This window comes from Rhinichthys klamathensis, unplaced genomic scaffold (assembly GCF_029890125.1).
Source record: "Rhinichthys klamathensis goyatoka isolate OS25496 unplaced genomic scaffold, OSU_Roscu_1.1 h1tg000046l_1, whole genome shotgun sequence".
NCBI lineage: Eukaryota > Metazoa > Chordata > Actinopteri > Cypriniformes > Leuciscidae > Rhinichthys > Rhinichthys klamathensis.
Window position 1 is genome coordinate 666,966 of NW_026606593.1, and position 21,316 is coordinate 688,281.

General features: G+C 39.5%; 1 non-coding gene across 1 annotated transcript; it reads right to left on the minus strand.

Moving 5' to 3' along the window:
- Positions 1–5,320: 5,320 nt before the first annotated feature.
- LOC130082552 (U6 spliceosomal RNA) lies at positions 5,321–5,427 on the minus strand. Its single transcript, XR_008806781.1, has one exon. It is a non-coding gene; the product is annotated as a U6 spliceosomal RNA (small nuclear RNA).
- Between the last annotated feature and the right edge of the window lie 15,889 nt (positions 5,428–21,316).

Sequence of the window (21,316 nt, forward strand, 5' to 3'; positions counted from 1 at the left end):
TAATACTGATTTCTCCCTTCCTCACTTCCCAGATGCTTCCTTGGTGAAGGCAGTGGGCCAGCTCAGTGGCCCAATGCGAGTCGCCTGGTTGAGGCCATCTGCCTGGCTCTCTGTCGCATTTACCCAGCTGGTCAGACTATAGCCAGAGTCAGGGTGAACCGGTGGGCTGCCATACTCCGGGCCTATAGATTGATCAGGGATGTAGTCCTGGACAGCCCTGGAATCATGGCCCGGACGAAATTAAAGCTCTTTGAGCTAAACCAGCTCACACTCTCCCAGTGGTAGGTTCAGGAATAAATAGTTAATTTTTGTCTATTTGCATATTCCACCCATCTCTACCTACATATGCTAATTGTCGTCTTTTCTGTACACAGGCATAATGCCAGAAAGAAGAGGCAGGAGAAGGAGATCTTGCAGCAAAACATCCAGCCGTTTTCTGCTCCCTTGGTAGCCTCGGAACAATTACCACCCATGCTGTCAAAACTTACAAAACCAGTCCAGCATGTGCACTCATCCTTTAAGTTCACCATCAACGAGGATGCATCTGGACTGGCAAGACAGCATGTTCGAGGCCACCCTCCTCCTCCTCCTCCTCCTCTTCCTCCTCCTCTTCCTCCTCCTCCTCATCATCATCATCATCATCCTCCTCCTCATCATCATCATCCTCCTCCTCATCATCATCATCCTCATCCATTCACCTATACTGCAGCACCTCCTGCACCCCCACCAGAACACACACATGCACGCGCTGCTGTACCAACACCTGACCAAAAGTTGCCTAAGACGACAGCTTGGCGGCGAAAAAAGCAAGCAGAGGCAGCTGCAGTAGCTGCAGCACAAGGGTTGACGCGAAGAAAAAGGCAAAACCCGGAACAGTACCTTTGCCAAAAATTTGGCCACCCAAAAACTAAAGAGTTTGGCCACAGCCAGTTCAGGGGTGTCCATTTTTGTGCAAAGGCCTCTGGGAAGACTGTGGGGCAGTGGATGGAGGAAATTAAGAAAGGAGAGGGTGCTAAACAATAATGCATAAGTATGTTTTGTAAAATAAATAATAATACATTGATAATCATTCATAATAAATAGTTCACTTTGTATAAATATGTTTTAGTTAATATCTGTTCATAAATAAATAGTTCTTTTCTCATGTCTGTGTATGTTTCTGTTTTGTTAGACATTTGTGCAATACCTACTGTAAAACAAGAGACAGGCATCATATTGAGTATTTTAAATAAAACATTTTTTTATTTCCTAATGAAATAAAAACATATACTATTTTAATATAATACAAAAATATAATATCAGATATCATATCAGCATTTCATGTAACATTTATTTTTTAAAGCAATATATTTATAAAATTGAAGTAAATATACACAATATCAAAAATAGAGTACTTAAATTATTATTTTATTTACGTAACAAATAAATGAGTGACGGCTGGTCGTACCATCACAGAGAGGCACAAAATCACTCTCCAGAACATTTCCCTTCACTCTGTTCCCTGCTTGGTGGAATGATCTCCCTGTCTTCATCTGGAATGCAGAATCCCTGGCAACATTCAAAAGAAAACTGATCATCATTAGATGCATCAAAACGCATCATTAGAATAATAATAAAAACATTATTTGCTTTCACTCTCCTTTAATCCCTCCCTAGCTTATGCTACTCTAAGCAATGTCTGAAGCTGTATTTTGAGCACTTCTTGTGTGTTTTTTTGTCTTTTCACGACCTATTCCTCATTTGTAAGTCGCTTTGGATAAAAACGTTTGCAAAATGAATAAATGTAAAATGTAAATACACAAATATTTCATCTAATTTCAATATTACAGTCATTATTTAAATGTTGTATACATTTTTAGATTAATGTGTTTTAATGATACTGTGACTCATTAGCATGCATGCCTCAGGAAACACATGGCTACTTAATATGCAAGGCTCAATCACCCTGCCAAATCCGCCCCCAGATTATGCCAAATTCAGCAATTTGTCTCATTTAAGCTGTACAAGCATTCCACAACCCCACAGATGACCCCATTGGGGTTTGGGGAGCATTACCCTGGAATTCAGGGTATTGTGTGCTCTCCTGTGGCTCTGGGGGGCACAGGGGGCCCACAGAGAAGATCCATCAGGTTCTTGCTTGAAAGGCATGCATGCCTCAGGAAACACATGGCTACTTAATATGCAAGGCTCAATCACCCTGCCAACTCTGCCCCCAGATTATGCCAAATTCAGCAATTTGTCTCATTTAAGCTGTACAAGCATTCCACAACCCCACAGATGACCCCATTGGGGTTTGGGGAGCATTACCCTGGAATTCAGGGTATTGTGTGCTCTCCTGTGGCTCTGGGGGGCACAGGGGGCCCGCAGAGAAGATCCATCAGGTGTTGCGCACCGTTGTGATCTTGAACATGCCCCACGTTCCACTTTCCCAGCGTTCTGATTGGCCCGTCCACTTGCTTGTCATTGGTCGCAGCGAAGTTCAACCCTTTGGTTAGAGTGCATCCACTGATCTATAGAATGAATAATGTCATTCTATATAGATCAGTGAGTGCATCCCTATATGGTCATTATGTGAGGTTTGTCATTGGTCCTTCTCGAAAGTTCCACTAAGCCTGCATCCTGATTGGCCTGTGGGCGGGGCCGCTACCGAGCGCGTTTGACGAAGTGGGGGAGGTATTGCTCAACAGTAGGCCTACTACGCAGTGCTTTGAACATTATAACCAGATTTTATTACGGATCAACTGATTTTTGAATAATTTGTTTGTTTGTGTGTGCTTCAAACGTGAATAACGCAAGAGGTAAGGGCGAACACATGTATGCATTTTTATTTTTCGTATTTACATTTAATCCAAATGTCATGGTTGAAATATGATCATGAACTTTAATATGAAGCCATGGCTTTATTGATTTGTTTTCTAGAGTAAGGGCGGCAAAATGTGTGCCAACCGGGAATGAACAAATCACAAAATAGGTTATTTATACGATTTACTGAGCTGCGCCGCCCCGCAGCGCCGGCGCGGCCCTGCTCTCACGAGTCATGAATGGGTGATGGGAAGTTCGGATCATTTTACTGACTCTCTTGAGTCATGTCGTTTATTTAAGTGGCTTTAAATGTTATACTTTTAACAGCCAAATTCCCCGATCACATCCACCTACGCAATGTTGATCATATTCTGAATTAAGAAATCATAATGCAGTAAAAAATTATTTACAGGGAACATAAATAATTACTTTACCTTCCGAGTCTTACGTTCATATGGGTGATCCGTTCATTGCGTCACGTGACATACGAAATGAACAGATCGTTCATTAATCCCCTGTCAGGGACTAATGCAGCAGGATGTCGAAACGAAATGAATTATTTGGTTGCGAATATAAAAAGAGACGACTTATAAAGGAGAAAGCACACCAACAACAGAGGGGTTCATTGTTGAAATATATTGATCCAAGTATTTGCAAGGATGACACGCCTTCAAGTCCACCACTGAACCACGAGACCGCTATCGCTAGCACAGCTAACGTTATCGAAATTTCTACAGCAGGTGCTAACATCAGCCTGCTATCTACCGTCAAGTCCACCATCACCAGGTCAGGAGGAGATTGCTTACTCAGCCAGTGACATTGCTTCCCGTTACAGTGGCTTCAGGAGAACGCAGTTTCTCAAAGTTGAAACAATCAATGGCAACAATCTCCATAGAACATGAACTGGCTCAGAGAATCGAAATAGAGGATGCAGTTAAGAGCTTGCTGCGATGAAGGCCTGAAGCGAGCTTTATTTGCTCTTTAGTCGTTATTTAAGATGCTGAACCTTGCTGATGTATAATGGGCTATATAATAATATAATATAATGGGCTCGCGGACATTTCATTTGTGTGTGTTTTACGCACATAAGAAAATGGTGTAAAGAGATTTGCAAGCAACAGTAATTTAACGAGGTGAAATGTGATTATTTGGAAAAGTCCTGTCATGACTGCTTAAAGAAAAATGCCAGCAGGCATTTGCCTCCTGCATAAACTTTAATAGGTATTGTTGACATTTTGGGCACACGCGCGTTGCGCACTATATTTGCGTTATAGGCCTATGGCCTATTGGTCTCTGTGTGTCGTTGCTGGTTTTCCGTTATATGTATATGGCATATATTGGTCTCTGTTATGGCATATATTGGTCTCTGTTATGGCATATATTGGTCTTTGTGTGTTGTTGCTGGTTTTACGTTATATATATGGCATATATTGGTCTTTGTGTGTTGTTGCTGGTTTTGCGTTATATGGCATGTTGGTCTTTGTGTGTTGTTGCAATTACGTTGCAAATCCTGCACACATAACAAACACATGAGATTCGTGGTGATCGATTATTTTTTTATGTTTTATGAAGTCTCAGAAATCTCAAACTGTATTTGTCCTTTTCACTCAATACGCTAACAATTGCAGAAAATAGTCATGAATGTTTAAACTGACGTTTGGAGAAATACAACGATTGACATGATATCCAGTCATATTTAGCCTAACGTTACATCTATAACGTTGAAGTACTTCAGTTTAGTTCAGCCGTACACAACCTTTCAGTCTCCACTCTAGCATAATATTGTTTTGAACATCGACTTGTATAATGTTTCTTGACAGTTTGATCTGTCAGATGATGCTCGAAAGGAGAAAGTTGTCCTGAATGCTGCGAAAAGCGTTTGTCCTGCAATTCCTCTCAATTACGAAGCAAGAAATTCATTTAGCCTATGTGAAGACATTTTTTGAAAAGTTTTGTTTGTGGTGAGTGAAAATTAAAATACACTTTAGGCTATAATTATTGTTTTCGCTCTGTGTTTTCAGGTACTAGAAAAATAATTCACCAAGAAAAACGACGCACATTTGTCAACCAAGACAGCTAAAACAACGCATGGTAAGTGAATTTCAACTACTTTTCACATTAGCGTTTAGTCTATATAAACATATTTGATAAATTCGTGTCGATATCTGCTAGTTTGAGTAGACTAAAAGGGAGCGAAGATTCAGAATGATCATTACGTGGCCAATACTGTCAGATTAAGAGACGGTTGATTAAAATCGCCTGAGGAAACATTAGAATGTTATGAAATCATTACAAATACTAAAAATATTGTTTTTGCTCGGAAACTAAATGTTTGTGTCGTGTTAAAGATGTAAACTCAGTAAGCTCCAGCGAGCCGCTCTGGCGCCAGACTGCAGTGCGGTGCTGCGCTCTAGCGTGGAGGCTGCGTACTGCACGCTTAAACACTGGATTTTTCACCTGAGACAGTGTACAGTGTGAATATTTACAGTTAATTCATAATTAATAACTAATAATTAATAAAAATGAGGAACGCTTCACGAATTTGCGTGTCATCCTTGCGCAGGGGCCATGCTAATCTTCTCTGTATCGTTCCAATTTTAGTATATGTGCTGCCGAAGCAAGCACGAACTGAGAGAATCGAGGAGAGCTATTTATTGCCAGGACCCCCAGGTATGTGCTGCAGTGCTGGTAAGAGGATAAACCACTTATTCCACTCACTTGTGTCAAATGTGACTGTAAATCATGGTGATATGTACCTGTAAACCTATAAAAACCATGATATTTTCAAATCAGCAGTTATGTTTAGGTTTACCGTAGTATAATCTGAGCTCTCTCTAGACCATATGCAAAGTAAGGACTGCCTCTACTAGTTTGGATAGGACGTCTCGGTGTGACGTAGAGACGCTCTTTGTCTTGCGTTACACGCCATCCCCCGCAGAATGCACAGAACTTCGCCCCGTCTGCGGGGGAGGGCGTTTAACACGAGACAAAGAGCTCCTCTCTGTGTCCCACCCATGGTCCCACCGAGACGTCCTATCCTATAGTAGAGACAGTATAATCTGAGCCGTAGACTCTATGCAAAAGAAGCCTATCACATTTACAGTCACATTTGTTATAAGTGAGTAGAATAAGTGGTTTATCAACTTGCAACCACTAAACCACATCCCTTGGGGTCCTGACAGGCTTCTTTTGCACATGGTCTACTGCTCAAATCTGATATCCGCGTTTCTCACACAATAGGCTCAGAGACCAGGAAACTGTGGCAGTGAAAACACCGTGAAATGTCTAAGAATCACAAAACTCAGAGCAGCCACTAGAAAGATTTGGTCTGACGTCAGGCTCAACGGGGTTGTGCAACATACTTCCGTATTCAGGTCAAATAGGTTGCACCGCTTCCGGTTCAGGTCTTTTGTATGTGTTTCTATTACTTTAAAGATGCCTTTAAAGGAGCTACGAGGATGAGCATAACCGATGTCCATCGCATTTGCAGATTACATTCGGATATTAAAATTGAATAATACGCCAACACTAAAAATAACTAGCTAGGTTAGCTTAACTTAAAAGTCCATAAAAATCCATCACAGATATGCCAATGATGATGGTTAAATCAAAGGGGAGAAAGTACATGTTATGTAGAATATGACTAAAAATGAGCAATAGGGCCCACCAATCCCTGTCTAAACTTATTTGAAAAAGTAATGGGCCCGGAGCCATATATAGTCAGGGTAACCTGAGAGATACAATACAAATTGTTTCAAGTTTCAAATTCTGCTGTAAAGCAGCTTTAACAAGCCAATAGTGTCATTATACAGCTCAAGTGTGTTCTGTGTTTATTTGGTTCTGTTTAATAACGGTAAAGATAATCAATTGTGCATACATACTGTGTATACAATGTATTTGTGCACATACATGTACGTGTGAGTGCCGTGACAAACCCCTGTGTGCTCCACTGCTCACTGAACAAGCAAAAGACACAAGATAGTAGTGTCTTACATTTGATTTGTCATATCCATGTGTAGTTTGGTGTGTATAACGGTTTGTGTGCAGAGTTAGAGTTACTATGCAAAAACACCATTTTTAGAAGAGTTAAAATAGTTTTGAATGAAGTGTTTGCTTTTGCATTAGTGTGTGATATTTTGTGTGTAGAGTTTTGAGAAAAGGAGCCATAGTTTCAGAAATTCAAAAAGCATTTAAAAAAAATAAAATATAAAAAAAACTGTAGATAACACTCAAAAGACACTCACTTGCCGCCATCTAGTGGTGTAATGGTTTTCCAAGTTTTGCCATCACAGGGAATAAATTACGTTTTAAAATATTTTAAAACAGAAAAAACAAGTTATTTTAAGTTGTAACAACATTTTACAATTACTGTTTCACAGTATTTTTGATCAAATAAATGCATCCTTGGAATAAAATGTCAAAAAGGCAACAACAAAAAAGTCAAAAAGTCACTCACTTGCACTGACCAAAAAGACACTCACTTGTCGCCATCTAGTGGCATAATTAAGTTTTCCCACTGTCTTAAAAATAACTCACCCTGAGAAATATTCAGTTTTACAAAAAAATAACAATTTACCACTTAGTGGTAAATTATACCGGTACCGATTCTGATGTTATACGAATAATGAATTTGCAAAGACCTTTAAACCGTTTTCAACATTTAGCACTAGTCATATTAAAGAAGACCATTGGCATTATTTGAGGTACGATCAGTCGGCGCTTTTTATTGTGTGATACTTTTACATCTTTTTTAAAGCTTTGTTCACTGCCAGTTTTCACTGGTAATTGTTCACTGCAATTATATTGACGAACGCGAGCAGGAAATTAACAAACAAAAAAAATCTCCTTTTGTTATTGATTGGAGAAACGAAGCTTTTCGAAGCGTTCGTAACGCCACACGCTGGTGTCTAACTATTTGTAACTAATTGTGTCTGTTAAGAGACGATTAACTGCTATTATTACTTTTAATTATACTAATGTCTACTTAAAACGTCTACAAATGTATAAAACTGATCAGAGATCAGGTAAACCCCATAGACACTTGTTCAATGTTTCGCCGCTGGGGGGCGATGATCAGCATGATTCATGAGTAGCCCCAGAGTGCAGTCTGGACGATGGGGCGGGGCGACACTTTTGGGCGGGGCGACACGTGTCGCTCCGCCCACACCTGATTTTATTGGCTTATAATACAGCACTCTTATTGGCGTAGATGCTTAAGGCATGAGCATGCGCATTCCATTATGTACGAGTCTGTGGTAGGAGTTTATGGATGAACTACGACGCTGTTTGGCCATAGCCTACTACAGAAATATTAAGTTATAACCATGGCGATTTCCTATTTCAGTAACGATCAATTGGATAATGTTTTGATGAATTTACGAATCAAGTTAGATGAAGTTCCTGTCAAAATGTATTCGTATAGCGCTCAATTCACATCGTTTCAAAGCAGCTTTACAAAAAGTAATATTGTAAGCTTTATAGGCTATAATATTGAGCAGTTTTAGGGCTAGGCGATATCACGAAATAGCCTATGTTGCTGATGATACACTGTTTGAGATTTAGCCTAGATACTATTGTATTTATTAATTTACCCTGGAGATAAAGTCAGTGCCACTTTTAGTGAGCAATGATCATGACGGTATGAAATTACTGGCATAGAAGGAGAGATAATTTCTATAGGCTGATTTAGGCTAGACAATATTTTTCCGCATTTCATGCAGGGCTCCGGAATTTTACATCATTCGTAAATGCTTCTTCGTTTTTCCATTAGGATCAGTGAATAAACACAAACTCGGGATTTTACACAAATGATGATAACTGTATTTCAGTAAAACATTGTATAAATCCAAAAGTGTGTTTTATTTTATTTTAAAGCAAAACCACGGTGACAAATAAGACAATGATAGGCTTAGGCTACCAAATAGCATACAAGCCCTGGCCATTGGGGTTTGTGCGTAGGCTACAAAAGGAATAAAAACCGTGCACTGCTGAAATGTGAAAAAAAAAATATATATATTTATTTACTAAAACAGATTTATTATGTCGATCTAGGCTATAGCAAATATTATTATTTATGTGCTCAAGAGCGTATTTAAGCAATATGCCTACATGTTTATCACTTCTCTGCTGGGTATTTTATTTATTTTATTATAGGCCTTATAATTGCACAGATTTACAGCAGTGTTTTTTTTATGGTTATGCAGCTAGCCTATATGTGAGTGTTAATATTTAAAACCATTTTTATCCCGTAGCCTATACTACGCAGATTAAAACATGGACACGTAATGCGGGGGTGGATAAATAAATTATAGGATTTTTATAATGTCGCAGTCACAGATAGTTGTAGCTAGCCTACATGTTAACCAGTTGACACTTATTAGAAAACATGAATTTTTTAAAACTATAACATAGGGCTTTACAGAACCATATAGGCCCTCATTTTATTAACAGGTAAACAACAATGAAACATGAGTTTGCCATTAAACATTTTATTTTGCACTTTGTAGCCTACCAAATAATGCACGCATTGGACAACATCTCGTTAAAAAATGAAACAAAAACGGTCGTGCTTTAAAAATTAAAATCAGCTGCTATTAGGCTACATTCTTATAGTGAATTATCATCCTTTGCGTAAAATCCCGAGTTTGTGCTGATCCACCGATCCTGATAGAAGTATAAAGAAGCCAAGTGAATGACGCGCTATAATGTAAAACATCTCACTGAAGTAGGCCTACAGGTGCTGTGTCACCAAGCGTTCGTTTTTAAACAATAACTTAATCAATTCTGTGTCTTAAGTACAATAAAACAGCAATAGATCTTAACTAAAATTACCATGGTAAACCGATAAGATAGCCATACGATTAAAGTATTTAATAGTTCTTTAATACGGCCAAATCACTCATAAAATCGTACTTAAAGGAATGCGCATGCTCAGACCTGAATCGTCTACACCAATAAGATTGCGGTATTAAAAACCAATAAAATTGGGGGTGGGCGGAGCGACACGTGTCGCCCTGCCCAAAAGTGTCGCCCCGCCCCATCGTCCAGACTGCACTCTGGGGTACTACTGATTCATGGGTTCACATCGCCCCCCAGCGGTGAACATTGAAATGTTCGAAACAGTTATATGAAATCGCCCACGGGGAGGAGTCGGATCCAGATCCAACTCCTCCCACCTTACATTTACCTAAACCTAGTAGGGCTGTGAATCTTTGGGTAGGCAGCGAATCGATTCGATTCACGATTCATAGGTTTTCACGATTCAATTCGATTCAAGAACGATTTTTGCACATTCAGAAAGATTCGATTCAACGCGATTCACATTAAAATTCGATGCGATTCGATTAATTCGATTCTTAATTTTTTATATGCATTCATAGGATTATTTAAATGCTTCCCCCAATGGGTCTTAGTCAGGGTGTGAATTATACAGCTGCCTTCGGGGGTCAGAGTGGGAACCAAAAAAAAAAACAACAACAACGACATTTTGTCTATTGTTAACGTTAGTTCATGTTAGTTTTTAATGAATCTATTATTATAAAAAATATTTCCAAAGCCTATAAATTAGCATTTGTAAAAATGTAAACCAAGATTTAAAAAGGCTTTAAAAGTATAGTTAGTTTATCATGCTAACTATTTTGTAGGAACACAACCTTAAAGTGTTCCTGGTACATTAAACATCCCTCCATTGTGAGACTAAAATACCATGAACTTTCCCAACTAAACCTTAACTAACGTTTCCTCATGGAATAGCTACTCTTTGTTCTCTTTATCCGACTGAACATTTTCCTTGTGATTCTGAAAGAAAAAACGCGCCGGCTGTCTACTTGTGCTATATTAACGATTACGAATGCAACTTTAATGCGCATCTGATTGATGGATTAACCACGCGCTCTTATTTCAGTGTAATTAATGTTGTAGTTATTTCATCAGTTCAGTTTAACGACATTAAGTTACATTTCATTCATCATTCATGATTAATCGGAAGCGTGTGCATTTTAGACACCTATTATACGTTTTCTCTTTCCATGTAATAAATGCGCACCCTTGAATAAGTGGGGTTTTACTTTAACTGCTCAGGACGGGTATGACCCATTTCTGTAAAACTTCAGTATCTTATCTTAAAGAAAATAACGGTGACGTTTCCACGCAACGAACGCGTTGTTTCATAGCAGTGCCCGCGCAATGATATGGCAGCTTTATCAATGGCTTGCTTTCTCGATAGAGAGCTGTCATCTGCTCATGTGAACACCAATGTCTGTCCTGAGGAGAGCTCAAACATGGACTGCTCAAAAATCTGTAGATGAGAGCTATATGGGACCGAGCGCGAGCGAAATCCAGTGAAAGATGGTAAGAGTGCAGCGAGTATGTGAGAGCTGTGAGGACGCGAAATGACGCCGCACAACGCCTCATTAATTCGCGCATGTAGTCATTTAATGTTTATATGTTTTAAAGCACTGAATCGATATAGAATCGCAAATTATTCGATTCTTAGCATTTTAAATCGAATATTGACCGAAATAAACGATTCACTATTCGAAATACATGTTTCAAGATCGATGCATATGCATCGTCAGGATTTGTAATCGATGCATCGAGAAAACGAATGAATCGTTACACCCCTAAAACCTAGGGCTGTGTTGAAAAAATCGATTCACCAATTCTGAATCGATTTTCATATTAATTTCTAAAGATCGATCCGTAACTCAGAGGATCGATTTAATAATAGGAACTTTAACTTGCCGGGAGATCCCTGTATGCGCATTGAAAGGCTTTCACTCAGCGCGCACACTGTTACAACAACGGGCTTTGAGTGAGTCATTCGTTCATTCAACGAACACGTTCAAAAAAGCTGATTCATTAAAAGAGATGTAATGAAACAAGGTGTTAATTATTTTTAACTTTGAGTTCCACTTTTCAAGGCTCAGCTGAGCAGCAATGCGTCGCATGGGTAACGCTGAAGCTGATGCTTCACTTATTAGAGACCAATATGGCATTGATTCAATTAATGTATTTATGGTAAATACCCGTGACGTGAACGCTAAAAGGATGATATGACAAATATTTCGCTTTCCTTTGACACGGCAACCTTTTTCACGAATACATATGACTTCAAAGACAGACGCAGGTAATCGCACGCGCTCTGCCGATCTCTCTCATTCACTGTCTGTGCGAAGCCTCTGTAGGCTACACATCACCACGATAAACGGTCTTGTTTGTTATCATTATGAACTTGTTTAACATTCAATACACATGCATGAAGTTCAAAACAAGCAGTTAAATGTCTATAATAGCCTAATAGTATCAATATGTTGCATAACTACAGTCCTGTAGTTCAGGTAACAGCTGGAAAAAAACTCATATCTAAATCTCGAAAATCGGATCGGATCGAATCGAATAATGATAATCGATTCAAGATCTTGAGAATCGGAATCGAATCGATTCTTGAAATTTGAATTGAAACCCAGCTCTACTAAAACCTAGCCATCTCTGCCCCCTGATCCCTAAACCCACCCCTAATCCTACCCATCTCCACCCCTTGGATCTTGATCTTGATCTCATGTACTGCATTGAGGTGCTACTGTGACTTGGGCAGTTTGATACACGCTCCGAACCACTGATTCGAAACAAAAGATTCGTAAATGTTTCGAAGCTTCATGAAGCAGTGATTCAAAATCGACCATCACTACCTGTAGGACGCGAGTGAAGCCTGCAAGGAAAGTAAAGGAGGAATCGAAGGAAAGCTTATACATTGGAATACTTGATCACTCGAGCGTCACTTCACAGCGTCATCAGCAGCGCTCAAAGAATCTGCCCTTGTGTTGTTGCTATGTAGTTATTTAAGAAATTCATAACAAATAATAATAAAGCAAGATACCCTGTAAAAAATAATAAAGCAAGATACCCTGTCTAAATATGTGAGATGTGTGGTTTATTTAAACTGCAAAGGTAAAGTATAAATAAAAATTATTGTGACAGATGTGAAGGGGGAGGAAAATTTATATGTGCGTCAGGTTTCTCGACAAGAAGGACTTCCGCATAGGACTCGCTCATAACTCCTCTGGACGCATCCTCACCAAAGAGTATAGAAGTACTCTTGGTACTTCTATACTCTTTGGGTGCTTCTCATTTCTTATTTGTGCATCCTCGTTTCCTTTCCTCGCTTTCTTTCCTCGCGTCTCAGCTCCACCCCCTGAAGGATGCGAGGGAAGGCTGCAAGGAAAGAAAATGAGGACGGAGGAATCGAAGGAAAGTTTTTTTATACATTGGAATACTTGATCACTCGAGCGTCACTTCACTGCGTCATCAGCAGCGCTCAAAGTATCTGCCCTTATGTTGATGAAGTTTGGCTATTTAAGAAATTCATAATAAATAATAATAAAGCAAGATACCTTGTTGAAATATGTGAGTTGTGTGGTTTATGTAAACTGCAATGGTAAAGTATAAATTAAAATGATTGTGACCGACGTGAAGGGGGAGGAGAATTGATACGTGCGTCACGTTTCGTCGATAAAACACTTCCGCAAAGCATACAACTGTGCATCCTCGCTCATAGCTCCTCTGGAAGCTCCTCACTCCTCGATCCTCGCCTCCTCACGGTGCAATTAGAGAATTGAGATGTCCTTCAAGATGGCTGAGCTCGATCGGTTTCCGGGTCATAGGATGGAGGACGGAGGATCGAGGAGACGAGGAGGGATATTGAGAAGCACCCCTTGTGTTTGTTCTCACTCCTCGATCCTGTCCTTCAAGATGGCTGAGCTCGATCGGTTTCCAGGCCATAAGGATGGAGGACGGAGGAGTGAGGAAAAGAGGAGGGATATTGAGAAGGAGCCGATTTTCGGTTCCACATAGTTCCGTATGTTCCACGTTCCCAGCGTTGCTTGCCATTGGTCGCAGCGAAGTACCACTTTAAAAAAGTGCATCCCTATATGGTCATGACGTGAGGTTTGTCATTGGTCCTTCTCGAAAGTTCCACTAAGCCTGCATCCTGATTGGCCCGTGGGCGGGGGCCAATGCAGTATATGTACAGTAAATAATGTACAATATTTTGAACATTTTGACCAGATTTTATCAACTGATTTTTAAAAAATAATTTCTTTAAAAAAATGTTTGTGCTTCAAACGTGCATAAAGTAAGAGGTAAGGGCGAACACCTGTTTGCATTTTTATTTTTCGTATTCACACGTACTCCAAAATGTCATGGTTGAAATATGATCATGAATATTAATATGAATCAATGGCTTTGTCGTGTTGATTTATGTTCTTGATCTATAGTTACTGTGTTAAAAACCATGGTTAATTTTCCGCAGTTCTGCGTGGTTTTGTAAGATTTTTTGTGCCTCAAATTAATATTTTCAAAAAATTAAAGCATAATGCCTTTTACTTAGTAGCCTAGTTAAGCAATGGTAAGTTCGTGGTTACAGTACTGTTGCCGTACTGTGTTATTTTAATACACAATAGTTAATACACTCTCAATAGTTACTTTAGTAAAACTATGATTCATTTTTGGAAGGCTGTGTGGTTGTCTATGTGCCTCTTATTATTTGATTATTATTTGCATTAAAGTATTCAAATCGATTCACATTTATTTGTGTAGCGCTTTTCACTATACACATCGTGAAACGCAGCTTTACAGAAAATGCAAGTGTCTAGATTACAAGATATTTTATTTATATATATATACAAGATATTATCTGTTATCAGAGGTGACTGTCATAATAATGTCCATGTCAAAAATGTACAGTTATTATCAATACATTGTATTATCAATGTAGAATAATACAAATCATGCAGTTAGCAAACATCATGTATTCATTTAGGCAGAAGCAATGAGCTTTCTAAAGCAATTATTACAGGTTTTGATCATTCATAATGATTACAATATAAAGAATATTTGACAGTTTTGATTTGATTGTCATTTGTGTGTGTCTTGTAGAAAATGGATTTCAATCCTCAGTTTCAAAGAGAGCCCACTGGTGAGCTCACCCTTAAGCCCTCTTCTGAGGCAGCGGCCCTCGAGAAATCCTACTCCGGGCCGCTCATGGCCTGCTATAAGGGTGAAGGAGGAGGCCATCGCTCGTGTGTCAGCACAAGGAGGTGACGCATCAAGTCACCAGCTCGTGCTGAGCGAGAGCGCCCTGCAGTTCGGCCAGTACCGGGGTAAATCCTTAAAATGGTTGCTATCCAATGATATTGGATATGCATCCATGGTGCTGGCCGTCCATCAACGGGAGCTTGAGGGAGGAGACACCACCCAGTCTGCCATCCTGGGGAACAAGGATGCCTTGCATCAGCGAGCGGCGGGTTCGAGAGGGCACTGGCACACCAGCCCAGGAAGACCTGATGCGAGTAGGCTTCGGCAAATTTGCCAGCATGTCCTTCAAGGACCTTTATGTGGCAGTGGATCGGGACAGAAAAGGGTATGGTTTACATGTCTAACAGAGGATGCAATCAGTTAAGAATTTGGTGTGTTGGGGCTTGATTTAATTGTGTGTGTGTCCCTCCTTTTCAGCTTCACCAAGTGTGTTAGGAAACAGGAAGCCAGACCGGGTACCAAAAATGGATGCTCTGCAGGTCTACATAAGGAGAAGAGATGCTGAGAGGATGGCATCAGCGCCTCCAGGCATGAATCTCACTTATCTTCATTTGTTTGTTTTTGGATTTCATCTTGTAATTCAGCTGACTTGAGCTAAATAATGACACTTATGTCAGTGAGGCGGGTGCTGAATTTACACGGCTGGTATTTTCTGGCAACAGAATACCTGGAGTATTTCAGCGCTTCCACAGGAAGCTGGCCGCGTGGTCCTATGACATCCTGGACCAGCTGGATCCGGCTCAACGCAGGATGTTCCCAGCCATCCTCACTTACCGGTGAGTCATGAAAAAATTATTCTACCTATCTGAAAGTGCCTATGCGTAGTTCTTACCTAATGTTCAAACATTTTTTAAGCGGTTTCTTAAACGAAACAAAAGTGGGGCTACCTCTAATTTCCGTTGGCATACTGTTGCAATTTGTGCAGCCTTTAGGACGTTTTGTGCAAAAGTTGACTTTCTAAATTGTACTTCACAATCCCCCCCGAGTAATTGACCTAGTCCTAGTCTCGCTGTTTCTCTTTTTGATAAAATCCCCCAGGGGTGGTGGTGGGGCCGTTCCATTCATTGATCTATATACAGGTCCTTCTAAAAAAAATTAGCATATTGTGATAAAGTTCATTATTTTCCATAATGTAATGATAAAAATTAAACTTTCATATATTTTAGATTCATTGCACACCAACTGAAATATTTCAGGTCTTTTATTGTTTTAATACTGATGATTTTGGCATACAGCTCATGGAAACCCAAAATTCCTATCTCAAAAAATTTGCATATCATGAAAAGGGTCTCTAAACTAATCATCTGAATCAACTAATTAACTCTAAACACCTGCAAAAGATTCTTGAGGCTTTTAAAAACTCCCAGCCTGTTTCATTACTCAAAACCGCAATCATGGGTAAGACTGCCGACCTGACTGCTGTCCAGAAGGCCATCATTGACACCCCAGGGTTTCCGCGGGGTTGTAAAAGGTAGTGAAAGGTAGTAAATTAAATTATGCCAAATTAAGGCCAGTAAAAAGTAGTAAACGTCATCTGACGAGGTAGTAAATTTTCGAACCCCCATCCAACTAGGCCAATGAGTTTCAATTTGTGTTAAGTGCAGGACTTTGTTCTAAAATTCGCGTGGATTTATTTATATGTTGCGAGTAGGACCTGAGCGATATCATGTGACGTGGTGTTTGTTCGTTCGCGCGCGCTGAAACAAACTGGGTACCCGGCTGGCCTGGCTTGCTGCCCAACCTGTTCGCGATTTCGCTTCTATTTCAGTCATCAGTCGGCCGCCAAAGCCATATTTGATCGGTGAGTAGCCTAATGTAGACGACTGACTGCTGCGTTTGTGACAGGGTGCATGTTAACTGAAAGAAGGAACAGAGAGAGAGCCCCGGCTGCGCGCGCCCACTCAATTCACTCTTGCTCTCTCTCCCTCGCTCATATTACTCAAAATCAATTGACACGACGGAAGTTTCTCGTGGCGCAATTGGAAATTTATTTCCCGCTGTGTGTGAATTGTGATAAAAAAACGTTGCCTTATCTTCTCTGAAAAGCGTTCCCCACATTCAGCTGACATAACCACACTTTCAATAAACGGAAAAATCTATCCTAAAAAAAAACTATTTGTTGACACAAATTTTGTGCGATGTCCTAACTGATGAGATAACCACACAATGCGTACACGTCCGCTAATGACGCGTCACTTTAATGAATGGTTAAAACAACTGATCTGTCCCCACGGGACTTCTGAATCGGTAACACAATATGGTTCCATTTATTAAAATCTAGTTAACTACATTAGTTAACATGAACTATTATAAAACTGCACGTCTACATCATTAATTAATCTTTCTTAATGTCAATTTCACCATATAGCCTACATTATTGAAATCAAAAGTTGTATTTGTTAACATTAGTTAATGCACTGTGAAGTAACATGAACAAACAATTCATGTATGTTGTAAACTACGTAGTATTTTCAGGTTATTTATATTATAATGTGTAGAAACATTGCCTAAAAAAATAATTTAGTTTAGTGAGGTGAAACCCGAAAAAAAGTGCAAAGCAAGTTATCTTCTAGCAGCAATTTTTATTTATTTAATTACAACAACAAAAAATGTATCTGGCAGCTAATTCTATTAAATTTTACAGTAGGCTATATGGTAGAAAATTAGACTTAAAGGTGCTCTACGTAACTTTTAGCGGCCTCTAGTGGTGAAGTTTCAGATTGCAACCAAATTTTACAAGAGCGCTCGTGCTCGAACTCATAGACAATACCGTCTATTCAGGGCTCCAGACTGCGACCAAATGGTTGCATTTTGCGACTAAAATTTGAGAGTGTGCGACTGAATTTTACATCCAGTCGCACATGTGCGACCAGTAAATTTGCCTCACGTTAAACGCATGATTAAGCGTGGAAGGGTCGGGTCAATGAATCCGGAATGAGTGAGTGTGACAAGAATAGAGAGCGCGCGTGTCTGTGGGAAGGAGACGGAGACAAATATCACAAGCTGCGTCTGAGCAATGAGCGATCTATCGACGTTACCAAGCAGCGAATGCAAACAAAATGAAAGTGGAACGAAAATACGCTACTCATTTATGCTTCACGGACCGTTAATTATTCCGGACCAATAATAGACAGAGCAGCGCATAGCCTTTCTTATGTATATCAATGGAGCAGCGCCCCGAACCATTGACAGTAAAATAAAGACCCGAACTTGCCAGTCGCGGGCCGATCTCGCTCACGCGACACTGTTAGGAGATCCAGTGAAGAAATCCATTGAATTCGCCTCAGAATTAATAACATCATCGCTACGAGATCCAGTGAGAAACATTCCGATTCCGCGCAGAGTTCTGTTATAAACCATAGATATCAGATCAAACAGTGCTGACGTGGAAACCAGGAGAAAAACTTATAGAAGGCTTTCAGTCCACAAATCAGCAATATTCACCATGGATTTAGGCTAATGTAGTAAGTAACTAACCATAAATATGATAATGTGACAGAAATAGTCAAACGCAGCCTACACATCTTTTCTAGCACTTCAAAACTATAATATCATATTTAAATGCTTTTTTTAATTTCTTTTTTGTGATGACCAACACATTTTTTGTTCATCCTTCAAAGATTGTCCTAAAACTAAAAATTTTAAGATGTTGGATAACTCTTATTTAAACACTTATTTAAAAAAAAAATACCATTGTAAACAGTAGGATGTTTATTGGCTATGTTCACTCCTTAATATACATTTTTTCACTCCTTTTGTTTTTTAATTAATATTAAGACATTATGAATGATAATAATAACAAAAGTTAATTTCATCTACACCCTAAATTAAGCTTAGTGATTTATTGTCAGCCCCAGTGCTACCAGAATTTTTCTTTTTGTAGAACTCAGTGTGAGTTCTCATTTGAGGTTATGCTGCCCTCAAATTTGAGTCTGGAGCCCTGTGAACTTAAAATAAAACTGCATATCGTAATATCTGTACGTTAAGTCTCTTTATTATTAAAGAATTTGTCAGTATTACAGTTATTTTGGGGGAAATTTGAATAATTGCATTGCAAGCTGATTTAAGGTGTGCCCCTAAATTTTCTGCTTGTGCTCCTAAAATTCAGTCAGGGGCAACAGCGCTCCTAGTAAAAAAAGTTAGTCTGGAGCCCTGCGTCTATTACGCAAATATCTCGGAGAATACTAGACGGATTCGGCGAGCACTGAGCTCGTTGGGACCATCTAGTCGAGCTGAAAAGAACCATATAAGTTCCATAGTTTTTGGTGGTGTTTTCGCGGAGATATTAGCAGAAAACCATCGGGCGCGCTGCAAAATTCCGGACGCCGGTGACGTCACGATCTCAGAAGAAAATCGCTCGTATCTCTGGAACGCAAAGACCCAGAGAGCTCAAATTCGGGGGAGGAGGTCCCAGGGGAACCCTTGCCCCAACGCTAGAGTGGCGGGCCTCGGGGATGCCCCCTACCGGATCGCCGTTCGCTGGGACCCCCGATTTCGAACGGCTATAACTCGGGGAGCCGGGCGAGTTGGACCTCGGGGGTGGGCTCGTTCGAAAGGCCCCGTCCAGCACTACGAACGATTAGAGTCTTGGGAATATTGATCAAAGATTGACTGAGATATAAGCCGAAAAACGTGCGCCTTTAACCGGACGTAACTCCCTGACCGTCTACAATAGACTGTATATAAGGAGAGAGGCTCGGGAGCGCGCATGCATGTCACATCCGTTGGATTTCGCGGTAAATCCGACCCGGAGACTTCACATAGAAATAGGAATACTGGCCTTCAGAGGTAATAGCAAAACTCGACAAGTGGATCATTTTAATGTGTGATTACAACCCCTTCACACACAGGCAATAAAAAAAGGATTCATTTTAGTAGAAAAGTTACATAGAGCACCTTTAAATAAACTTTTAAAATAAACTTTTTAATGCTTCGTTTTTATTCTACTTTTTGATATTGATATGATTATACCAAAACAATTATCAGGTCCAGCAAAGAAGAAAGCTATGAAATCAAGTGGTAAAATCAAAGCTTAAAAAAAAAAAAAAAACGGGCAAGAAAGGATAAGTGTCTGTCGGCCACCACCGAAGACATGGCTGTTAAGTGTCATTTGTTTTTAAGTGCCATGGTTATTATTCACCTAATTAGGGCTAAGGGTTAACGTAATGGTTAGGATAACTCAAGGGCTAGGGTTTAAGGGGTCATATAATGCCATTTTTGTACAAGTTAATATGTTTAATTTATTGTAAAATAAATATGATTTCATCCAAAAAGTGCCCAAAATGCACAGAATTTGCATGTCTGGTGTGTTTTAACAAGAACTGAAGTAGGCTAGGCTATGTCAGAAAGAAAATGAAGAGAGAAAAATATTTATAGAAAATTTACCCATATAAACTTGTTTTTATTATTTCCCTATCGTTTCCCTGCACATGCCCCACTTGTCCTGTTTAGCTTGGCTGGACATGTGTCAGATGAGAGAAGAACTGTTTGAGAAATATAACTTGCCATTGATGTACAAGATTGTAATAGGTGTGTGTGTGTGTGTGTGTGAGAGAGAGAAAGAAAGAGAGAAATATCTTTATACTGCAAGGCAATATTTATTTCATTTTTATTTGTTATTTATATATAATTTTATTGTCATTACCTGTGTTCATACAGAAGTTTAGTTTGCTAAATATCAAATTGTTTTAGTTGGATATTGGATGTGAAAAGGAAATGGTTCTTCCATAACACTGCTCTTTAGATGTGTGTGAATTTCCCACACCAGGAGTAATTTATATGGTTCTATTTTATAGCGATTATCTGTTCCAAAAAAATTTCTATGCAAAATGTTCTATTAAAGAGAAGATAGAAAATAAATATTTGTGTGTGCTGTAAAGTGGTTTGAAAAAATGAAATCGGAATCGGCTAAAATCGGTATCGGCAGGTCAAACTCAAGGAAAAATCGGAATCGGGATCGGCCTAGAAAATTGTAATCGGTGCATCTCTAGTACTTACCAAACTGGATGCTGTGGCAGGGTCCCCGCCCTTGGAGACGACTTGGGCTTGGGCCTCCTTCTCCACCTCCTCCGGCTTTTTGGCACTCGCAGCAGCGGAGGCCCGCAGGAGAAGCTGCTGCGAGGCCGTCCTTTTTAAATTTGCAAAAACCATCTCTACAATGACAAACACACTAGAACTATAAAAAATAAAATATATAAATTTAATCAAAATGCAGATATTAAAACAAAACAAATTAACAGTAGAAAGAGTACAAAAAAGTTAAAAAAGGTAATAAAAGATTTATTAAATAGATAAAGGATAAAAAAAATAGATAAATGCAAACAAAATGCCAAATACAAATATAATTAAAGCAGCATTTAATGGTGTTCAAGCAGCATTTAGCGGTGTTCAAGCAGTTAAGCCCTTTTAGCACATAAGCATT